Here is an 11,324-nt window from a genome sequence, read left to right as displayed (position 1 = left end):
GGCTTCTACAATTCTTTGCGCACTAGCAAAAGAAAGGTTGGAATTTTCTACCTCAAACTATTAAGCCCAATAGACTTGAGAAGAATACAACACACTTTGTATAATGAGATTTGTGTGGATCAAATAAAATACTCAACTCGTAGTTTGAGTTTTACAATAGCAAATTCGAAAGAGAAGATCCAAGAGATATAGTGAGAGAGCTTGGAATTTGCTTTGTTTGCGAAGAGCTTTGTTTGTAGTGATGATTTTCACTTAGAGAGATATTAGCTTGCAAAACTCTTGCTTATAACCTTCAAAGGCCCTTGTATTTATAGGTGAGGAGTGTCTTGGTGATCAAGGGAGAAAATAGAGCTGTTGGACACGTTTTTGATAGCTGTCCAAAGACTCAATTGATTTCTCTTTTCTTCTTTAAAATAGCCAGAACGTTCTCAGAATGTTCTGTATGAACAGCCTGGCTTTTACAGCACTGTTGCTTGCTTGCGCATGAGATAACCAGCTGTTATGAGCTGTATAACTTGTTGCCCAATGCAGATGATGTCATTGTCCTTTGTTTTAGTGATGTCATGCTTTAAGCCATGTGCATTTATTCTTTAATGGGCTTCTTGGATCCAAATGGGTCGAACCCTTTTCCTAAGGCCCAAGAGACATTTATTAAATGCTATTTTGCCATGCTTTCTTGCTGTGCAGACTTGTTCACTTTTGATGTACTGTTTCATTTTCATCGTATTTGCCAGAACGTTCTCAGATTGTTCTCATGAAACAAATTCTCACAAAATGAATTAGTAGATAACAAGATTAAATAAATATAATATGTTTGTAATCTTTAAAACATCAAATAAGGATTTTGTCTCAACAATCTCCCCCTTTTTGATGATGACAAACATTTATAATTTATTTTGATTTTGATTTGAGTTTTTTGAAAATTTGTTAAAAACTCCCCCTCAACTTTAGCAACTAAAATTTTGTGCCATTTTGAGAGTATTTCCAGAATTTGTTTATGGCAATTGAGTTTGATAATTTTATCAAAGAACTCCCCCTCAATTCATGCATTCAAGATTCATATGCAAACATGAGAATATATAACATAACCAACATATTCATTTAGATAAAAATATCATAAAGATCAATACAAGGATTCATATCAAAACATCAGAGATTCACCAAAATGCAATGTTCACCTGCGCATATACTAGCAGCAGTTTTGATCCTTGTTCAGACATATTTAAAAGCATAAATAGAGAAATAAAAACAGAGTTTTTAAAACATCAAAATAACATAATAAAACAGCATAAGAAGCAATCTATTCTTCCCTAGATCCTAGCTGTTTTCCTGGTCCTCCTAATTGGTATTCCCCTAACTCCCCTAAATCATCTCCCCCTTTGTCATCATGAAAAGGGGCAGCAGCAACAGGAGCAGTAGCAGCAGGTGGAATGGTTGGTGAGGAAGCATCAGAAGAAGAGGAGACAGTAGGCATGAAGAAGGGATACATAGGAACTGGGAATGGGTTTTGTTCCGGTCTTGCCACTTCATTCTTGTCACTCATGGTGTTTTTCCATTTCCTTGACAGAGTAGCTTCATAAGTTAGCCAAGACAGATAATGCAAAATAGCATTATTTCCTTCAATAACCCTAGTCAGATCATTGCGTGTCTTGCTGCAATCTTTCTCAACTTTAGACCTTTTGGTTGGCCTTTCATTGTTCTCAACAATCCTTTGCGCCATTGAAGGAGACTCAGTAAACCTTGAAGGAAAAGTGAGATTGGTTTGAAGAGATTTAAAAGAGTCCATCTGGACAGATGTATCAAAACCTTGTGGAGCAAAGAGTTTATCCACGGAGTCAGGTTGAAATAAAGCAGAATATTCATGCTTTTGTGGAGAGATAAACAAGTTTGATGATTTTGTGACTGGGGGTTTTTCTGTGAAGCTTTGAAGGATCTCAGAAGCCTTGACATTTGAGAATGACGCATTGTTGCCAAAATTAGCAAGCAATTCCTGATCCTCCTCCATCACTGGAGAACGTTCTGGAGAACGTTCTGGAGGGATGCAGTGTTCATCAGAGGCATTTTCTGGAACAGGATTTTGCAGAGCAGACTCATCTTCCCTCTTTCTTTTGAGGTCAGTTTGAGGCTCAACATCAGGTTCCTGCTTCATGTGACTCAGATTCTTTGGGGTGAATTGAGAATACTCAAATAGAGATTGTTCACCCTCAAAAGGAACATGATTTTTGATGAAGATTTTAGTGAGAGCCATTCCATATGGCAGACATGACTTTTTGTTTCGAGATTGAATGACATTGATCATGTTATGAATTATGATATGAGGTAGACTCAATTTTTCTTTCATGTAGAGATGATACATGACTAAAAGATCATTTGGACTTACATTTTGAAAATTGCCATTTCTAGGTAAGACACAGTGTTGACTTATACCATGGAACATTTTTGGTTTAGGCAGAAGGTTCGAAGAAACAAACTCAGTGACATTTGGTTTGAAAAGGAGTTTGAGAACATTCTCAGAATCTACTTCGAGTTTTTCAAACCAATCATCACCAAAAACAGTACGACCAGTATTAGAGATACCAAGAATGTCAGAGATTACCTGTGGAGTGAGACGAATCTCAACATCCTTGATCCTAGATACTATCAGGCTTTCCTTAGGGTATGCTTCTGCCATGAAGTAGAAAGCTTGAATAAGCTTTGGGTAGTGTCTCTCACGAAGTTGAAGAAATTTGGTCCAGCCTTGCTCATCCACATATTCCTTAAGATCAACTTTGTCTTTTTCAAGTTTGACAAAGTCATAATACCTTCCAATTCCAATAGACCTGTTTTCCCATTTCTTCTTGAAATCCTTTTTTAATGTTGGATCAAACAGGGGTACCTTCTTTCCTTGAGAGATTTTAATGTTCTTTGGTTTTGAGGTAGTTTTACGCTTTGGAGAACATTCTGGATAATAATCTGAAGACAGTTTGTCATCTTCATCTGAAGAGCTTTCTGAAGAGCCTTCTGGAGAACGATCTGGTTCAACAGTTTGCTTCTGTTTTCCTTTGTTCTTCACAGTTGGTTTAGGCTTTGGTTTTGGTATAGAAGCCTTAACAGAAGGTTTTGAGACCTTTTTGCTACTCTTAGGCTTAGGCTGAAGAGGAGAAGGAGTTTTCTCAACCAAAGGGGTAGGTGGTTCAGTTTCTTCATCTGAATCAGAGATTTCATGGACAGTTGTGTCCACACTGTTGGTTTTCCTTGTTCCAACTGCAGAGCGAAGCCTTAGAGATTTTCTAGGTCTTGGATTAGGAGCAGATTTAGCCTTCTTTGGAGGCATCTTCCTTTTGGTGGCGTTCCTGAGATGAGGAGCCATTTTGTTCAGGTTTGGAGGTTCCTGAGGAGCGGTTTGTTGTTCTTCAACCGCTTCTGTTGGTGGGTTGAGATTGAGGTTGACAAATGTTGGTTGTGGTTCAACATACACAACCATCGCAAGTGGATGGAAAGATTCTGGGTCAGGGATGAAGGGAAGTTCTTCATCATTCTTCGATGGAGTTTTTTCTGGTGTGGTTTCGGTGGTGAGATAACCATCTTGCATGGTTTGTTCAACAGTGTTTTTGAGCGGAGATTGTGGTGGAGTTTCGAATGGAGTAGTTTCTTTGGTTGGTGGTGGAGTTAAATCAATACGTGGTGATGTGGGGGATGACGGTGGTTTCGTCGGAGGAGACGGTGGAGAAGGAGAACGAGTTGGAGATGGTGAAAGCGGAGATGAGTTGTCAGGGTTAGTGCTTCCGGCACCTTTGGTTCGAGCCATGTGAGGTGAAGGAAGTGGTGTACGGTGGTGGTTTGAGAGAAGAAGATGAGACGGTTCAGAGAAAGAAGAGAGTGGGAAGTTTTAGAGAGAGAAAGTAGAAACCGGTTTTGGGAGAGGAAAAAGGTGAGAAGTGACTTTTAGTGGTTTAATGATGAGAGAGGGAACAAGAGCATTAATGAGTTGTAATTTTTCTTGATATTGGTAATTTCTTTTCTACCTAGAGACTAGGTTAAATAGAAGAAACTATTTTGAAAGGACATGGTTGAGACGTGTCCCACAAGTCTGTCTTGGAGGGTGTTTCTTTCAAGAATGTTTTTAGAACATTCTGATGAAGAGAAGACTCTTCCTATTTGGACCTTTTGCAAGGATTTTGAATAATGTGTAATTTTTCTTTAATAAAATTAAAGTGATCCTCAACTAAAGGTTTAGTAAAGATATCAGCTAATTGATTTTTTGTATCAACAAAAATTAATTCAAGTTCCTTTTTATTAACATGATCTCTAATGAAATGATGTTTAATTTCAATATGTTTTGATCTTGAATGTTGAATGGGATTCTTTGATAAATTTATTGCACTTGTATTGTCACAAAATACTGGAATATTTGTGTACCTTATAGAGAAATCCTCAAGTTGATTTTTAATCCAAAGAACTTGAGAACAACAGTTGGCTGCTGACACATATTTTGCTTCTGTAGTTGACAGAGCAATAGTGTTTTGCTTTCTGCATGACCAACTTATAAGTGCATTCCCAAGAAACTGACATGCTCCACTTGTGCTTTTTCTTTCTATTTTGTCTCCAGCATAGTCAGCATCACAGTATGCTATAAGATCAAAACAAGAACCTTTGCTATACCAAAGGCCAAGATCAGTAGTACCTACTAGGTATCTAAAAATTCTTTTTACAGCAGTTAAATGAGATTCTCTTGGAGAAGTTTGAAAACGTGCACATAAACCAACAGCAAAAACAATATCTGGTCTACTGGCAGTTAAGTACAACAGAGATCCAATCATTCCTCTGTATTCTTTTTCAGAAATAGTTTTTCCATTTTCATCTTTATCTAGGTTAGATGTTGGATGCATGGGAGTTGCCATTATTTTGGCTTCATTCATTTTATATTTTTTGAGAAGATCTTTTATATATTTTTCTTGACAAATAAAAATGCCATTTGATTCTTGCTTAATTTGTAAGCCAAGAAAGAATCTTAATTCTCCCATCATACTCATTTCAAATTCACTTTGCATGAGATTGGAAAAATCATCGCACATTTTTTCATTTGTTGAACCAAATATAATGTCATCAACATAAATTTGAACAATTAAAAAATTTGTGTTGTCATCTTTTCTAAAAAGAGTTGTATCTATTTTTCCTCTAGAAAAATTATTTTTGATTAAGAATGTACTTAACCTTTCATACCAAGCTCGAGGAGCTTGTTTGAGACCATATAGTGCTTTTGTGAGTTTAAACACATGATTAGGTTTATTTGCGTTCTCAAAACCAGGAGGTTGATGAACATAAACTTCCTCATTTAAAAATCCATTTAAAAAGGCACTTTTGACATCCATTTGAAATAACTTAATATTTTTATGAGATGCATATGCAAGAAGAATTCTAATTGCTTCTAACCTGGCTACCGGAGCAAAAGTTTCATCGTAATCAATACCTTCTTGTTGATTATACCCTTGTGCTACCAATCTAGCTTTATTTCTGATAACTTTTCCTTCTTCATTTAGTTTATTTCTAAATACCCATCTTGTTCCAATGATGGATTGATTTTGAGGTTTAGGAACAAGGTTCCATACTTCATTTTTCTCAAATTGAGAGAGTTCTTCTTCCATGGCTTTTACCCATGATTCTTCACATATTGCTTCTTGTATGTTCTTTGGTTCAATGTGAGAGATCATTGCCATGTTGACATCATTATTTATGAATGATCGTCTTGTTCTTATTCCATCAGATGTATCTCCAATGATTTGTTCAGGAGGGTGATCACCAATGGTTCTCCAGCTTCTTGGAAGAACTTGTGGAGAATGTTCTTGAATGTTATCATCTTCCTTTTGAGAGATTTCTTCTTCATCTTCTTTGTTGATTATTAAATCATCGAACTCATCAAAAATAACATGCATGCTAATTTCCATGGTTTGATTTTTCAAATTATAAATTCTATATCCTTTGGAATTTGTTGCATATCCCAAAAATATTCCTTTATCTGATTTTGAATCAAACTTTCCTAGATTTTCTTTATCATTTAAAATATAACAATAACATCCAAAAATGTGGAAATATGAAATGTTAGGTTTTATATTTTTCCAGAGTTCATATGGGGTTTTGTTTAGAATTTTTCTAATTGAAACCCTGTTTATGATATAGCAAGAAGTATTTATAGCTTCAGCCCAAAAGTATTTTTCTACGTTGGACTCATTTAGCATTGTTCTTGCCATTTCCTGAAGAGTTCTATTTTTTCTTTCAACAACTCCATTTTGTTGTGGAGTTCTTGCACATGAGAAGTTATGAAAAATTCCTTTTTCATCAAAGAAGTCTTTAAAGAATGCATTTTCAAATTCTCCTCCATGATCACTTCTTACTGAAATGATTTTGGATTCTTTTTCATTTTGAACTAATGTACAAAAAGTTTTGAATGCTTCAAATGCTTCATCTTTATGTTTTAAAAATAGAACCCAAGTATATCTGGAAAAATCATCAACAATAACAAAACCATATTGTTTTCCACTTAAACTGGCGGTTCTAACAGGACCAAATAGATCTATGTGAAGTAGTTCAAGAGGTCTTTTGGTTGAAATAAAATCATTTGTTTTAAAACTGCTTTTAACTTGTTTACCTCTTGTACAAGCTTCGCATATCCTATCTTTTTCAAAATCAATTTTTGGAAGTCCTCTTACAAGATCCAGTTTAGATATTTTTGAAATAGTTTTCATACTTATATGTCCAGCTCTTTTGTGCCAAATCCATTTATCTTTTTCAAGAGTCATAAAACAGGTTTCAGCTGGAATATCATCTAAGTATAAAGCATATAGGTTTTTCTTTCTAGATGCAGTAAAGAAAATCTTACCTGAGGATGTATGTTTTACTATACATATGCTAGGTTTAAAAACAACTTCAAATCCACTATCACATAATTGACTTATGCTTAATAGATTGTGTTTTAAACCTTCAACATATTGAACATCCTCAATTTTTGCAGAGTCTTTCTTACCAATAATACCTTTACCTTTAATTTGTCCTTTGTCATTATTTCCAAAGGTTACTAGACCTCCTTCCTTTTTTACGAAGGAGATGAAGCATTGTTTATCCCCAGTCATGTGTCTAGAACAGCCACTGTCCAAGTACCATGGCTTTGTTCTTGCATCTTGTGAGGATCCCTGCATTTTGAGTTAGTGGTTCCTTAGGTACCCATGAAGATGTGGGTCCTTTTTGGTTAGCTTCACAAATCTCAAGGTGTTTAATCTTGAGAAAACAGTTTACTTCTAGATGACCTAATCTTTTGCAATATGAGCATTCTTTTCTTTTTACTGAAGAAGAATGTTCTTGAGAATGTTCTGAGATAGTCTGATCTATTTTTATTTCTTGTTTTCTCTTTTTATGAAAACAAATAGATTCATGATGTCCTTGTTTCTTACAGAATGAACATTTTAATTTTTGTGGTATAAGACACTTTTCATAAATTTGATTAAAACCTAAACCAGTTTTGTCAAATTCTGCCATTTGTGAACCTACAATTTTTTGAAATGTTTCTGTTGATTTTATAAACTGTGAAAGATCATTTCTAAGTTCTTTGACTTCTCTTTTAAGAACAATATTTTCATTCCTAGAGTTTTCAGGAAGTTTGGTTTTTCCAAAGGCTTTTATTTTTTCAGTTGCTTGAAAATAAGAATCTTGTAAACTTTGAATAGTTTTCTTTTGATCATTATTCAAAGTTTGAAGCTTTTCTTTTTCTTCCTTTAAATCAGAAATTTCTTTTTGTAAAGAGTGACATTTGTTTGTTAAAAAATTTGAATCAAATAGAAGACTATCAAATTTATTTTCTAACTCTTTGTATACTTGAGGTTGGTCAAAAAGAATTACCTCTTCGTTTTCTGAATTCGCCATTAGAACCATGTTGGCTTCAGTGTCTTCATCTTTTGGTTCTTCAAGATCATCCCATGTAAACATCGATTTTGAGTAGGGAGATTTCTTCTGAGTCTTCTTGTTTAATGGACATTCATTTTTGTAATGCCCTAGTTTGTTGCATCCGAAGCAGGTTACTTGACTTTTGTCAATTTCTCCTTTTGAGTTGTCTTTCTTGTTAGGAAAGTATTTCTTTATCTGATCTCTTCTTCTCATCATTCTTTGAATCTTCTTTGTGATGAGAGCTAGTTCGTCTTCTGCTTCTCCTTGGATGTTTTCTTCTTCATTGGATTCTTTGATTCCTTCGCTTTGTGTAATGGCATCTTCTTGTTCGCTTTGAGATGCTTTGAGAGCAACCATCTTTCCTTTCCTTGATGGTTTATCATCTTGAAGTAACGTCTCATGAGCCTTTAATGATCCAATGAGATCTTCAAGGGCTAAAGAGTTTAAGTCTTTAGCTTGTGTGATTGCAGTTACCATGGGTCTCCATGTGCTTGGAAGACATCTTAATATTTTTCTTATCCGATCATGAGTGGTATAAGTTTTTCCAAGTGATCTTAATTCATTCACAATGGATGTGAATCTGGAGTACATTTCATCAATGTTCTCATCTTCGTTCATTTCAAAGATTTCAAATTTTCTTACACCAATGTCTATTCTTGTTTCTTTTACGTGACTAGTTCCTTCATGATGGATTTTTAGAGTGTCCCAAACCTGTTTTGCAGTATCACATTCATCAACTCTTTCACTTTCTTCCATGCTTAGTGCGCATGATAGAAAGAGTCGAGCTTTAGAGTTTAGGAGTATTTTTTCTTTATCTTCTTTTGACCATGATGCTTCTGGTGTAATTGTTTCCACCTTTGTTGTTGCATCAGTTGTCACGGGTACATGATTCCCATTTGTGATTATTTTCCACATATCCACATCTTGGGATCTGAGGAATAGTTCCATTTTTCCTTTCCAGAAATAATAGTTCTTTCCATTGAAGAATGGTGGTCTTGTGCATGATAGACCTTCTGGTATATACTTTTCTTTTGACATTGCCTTCTTCCTGAATCTTTTCCTCCAACACTTGTTAGGTGTTTTTGTAGAGCCCGGGCTCTGATGCCAATTGAAGTAGCAATAAACGTCACAAGAAAGGGGGGGGTTTGAATTGTGACCCTTTTAAAAATTATTCCTGAAAGTTAAGTTTGGATTTATATACTCAAGAATGTTCTTGGTGTACGTTAGTTCAACAAGTTTAGAGTATATAACAATTTAATCAAAACAGAATGTTCTAAAGAATGATTATAAGCAGAATGAGAAAAATGATGTTAAGTTAAAATATAAGTTTATTTTAACAAAGACTAGAATGTTCTGGAGAATGATGACAGAATGATAAAACAATATTATATGCTGATTTTAAACCTTAGTTAAATATTTAAGTAAATATTTTATCTTGGACCAGAATGTTCTGGAGATTAATGTAAGTGTGATAAAGTGTGTGTGTTGTGTAACTTTAAATAAAGAGAGAGAGAAAGAAGAATAACACAGGAGAGTTATCCTGGTTCACCAAACCCGGCTACTTCCAGTCCCCACACCTCGTGTGAGATTATCCACTATAGTTTTCTTGCTAACAGAAACTTCTGACTAGCACTATAAGATCTTGATCACACCAGATCAGTCCGTTACACCTGTATTATCAACCTCAGCAGGCTTCTACAATTCTTTGCGCACTAGCAAAAGAAAGGTTGGAATTTTCTACCTCAAACTATTAAGCCCAATAGACTTGAGAAGAATACAACACACTTTGTATAATGAGATTTGTGTGGATCAAATAAAATACTCAACTCGTAGTTTGAGTTTTACAATAGCAAATTCGAAAGAGAAGATCCAAGAGATATAGTGAGAGAGCTTGGAATTTGCTTTGTTTGCGAAGAGCTTTGTTTGTAGTGATGATTTTCACTTAGAGAGATATTAGCTTGCAAAACTCTTGCTTATAACCTTCAAAGGCCCTTGTATTTATAGGTGAGGAGTGTCTTGGTGATCAAGGGAGAAAATAGAGCTGTTGGACACGTTTTTGATAGTTGTCCAAAGACTCAATTGATTTCTCTTTTCTTCTTTAAAATAGCCAGAACGTTCTCAGAATGTTCTGTATGAACAGCCTGGCTTTTACAGCACTGTTGCTTGCTTGCGCATGAGATAACCAGCTGTTATGAGCTGTATAACTTGTTGCCCAATGCAGATGATGTCATTGTCCTTTGTTTTAGTGATGTCATGCTTTAAGCCATGTGCATTTATTCTTTAATGGGCTTCTTGGATCCAAATGGGTCGAACCCTTTTCCTAAGGCCCAAGAGACATTTATTAAATGCTATTTTGCCATGCTTTCTTGCTGTGCAGACTTGTTCACTTTTGATGTACTGTTTCATTTTCATCGTATTTGCCAGAACGTTCTCAGATTGTTCTCATGAAACAAATTCTCACAAAATGAATTAGTAGATAACAAGATTAAATAAATATAATATGTTTGTAATCTTTAAAACATCAAATAAGGATTTTGTCTCAACAAAAACTACTTGTGTGGATAATTTGTATCCTCATTCCACACTCCACCAAAGTTAGTTACATAGAAAAGTATATATATTAATTAGTTGACGTGTCCAAAACATATAGTAGAATCATAGTAATGGTTTTTAATGCGTGCAAACAACATCAAGAAGCAAAACTAATAAGTCAGCCATTGTCGAAAATGAGATTCCCATTATTGTAAGTAATTCAAATTCTCGAGTCCGAAGGTTCAAAGTCAAACGTTATTTATCATTAAACTAAAGTTACCATGTCGTTTATGCTCACGCACCTTGAATTGAGACGAGGTAAATGATGTTTTGTACACGCAGGGCCGGCCCATAGCCAGTCGAGGCTGGAATTTTGCTCTCCATCCAGAACATTTTCCTCGCGCCCTGCATTGCTTTCAAATATACCCTTGCGTTAGTTAAGTCACGCAGTGTGACTTAACTAACGCACGTTGTAAGCAATGTGTGACTTAAGTCACGCACCACTGGCCTATGCGCGAGTTAACTCACGCACGTTGGCCGGTGGTCTGTCCTCAATAACACACGTTTTTTGGACGGTGGTCAAGTTTTCAACCTTCAATCCACACATTTTTAACAAACTTTACACGTTTTTTTTACCACATTTATGGTAGTTACAACCTAGGCTCCCATTTCTACCTATAAATACCCCTTCCATACTTCCCTAATTCCTCACACCATATTACTTTCTCCCCCTCCTCACTCTCTCCCTCTATTTTTCTTCTTTCTTTTTTTTCTTTTCAATATTCTCTTTGGGGTAAAAAGTGATCAATTTTCGTCGGGGTAAAATAGTGAGTAGCCGACTTGGGGAAGTGATCGACCCGTGAGATAATTTTAAACCT

At 35.4% G+C, this 11,324-nt stretch overlaps 2 pseudogenes; both read right to left on the bottom strand.

Moving 5' to 3' along the window:
- Positions 1 to 4,133: 4,133 nt before the first annotated feature.
- LOC146924353 (secreted RxLR effector protein 161 pseudogene) lies at positions 4,134 to 4,978 on the bottom strand (annotated as a pseudogene).
- Positions 4,979 to 7,092: 2,114 nt separating this feature from the next.
- LOC146924352 (uncharacterized) lies at positions 7,093 to 8,952 on the bottom strand (annotated as a pseudogene).
- Positions 8,953 to 11,324: the final 2,372 nt, after the last annotated feature.

Source organism: Medicago sativa, chromosome 5, assembly GCF_051527215.1.
Source record: "Medicago sativa cultivar Bolivia chromosome 5, Bolivia_mono, whole genome shotgun sequence".
Taxonomy (NCBI): Eukaryota; Viridiplantae; Streptophyta; class Magnoliopsida; order Fabales; family Fabaceae; genus Medicago; species Medicago sativa.
The sequence above is the reverse complement of the archived record's forward strand: the minus strand, read 5'-3'. Positions and strand labels throughout refer to the sequence as shown.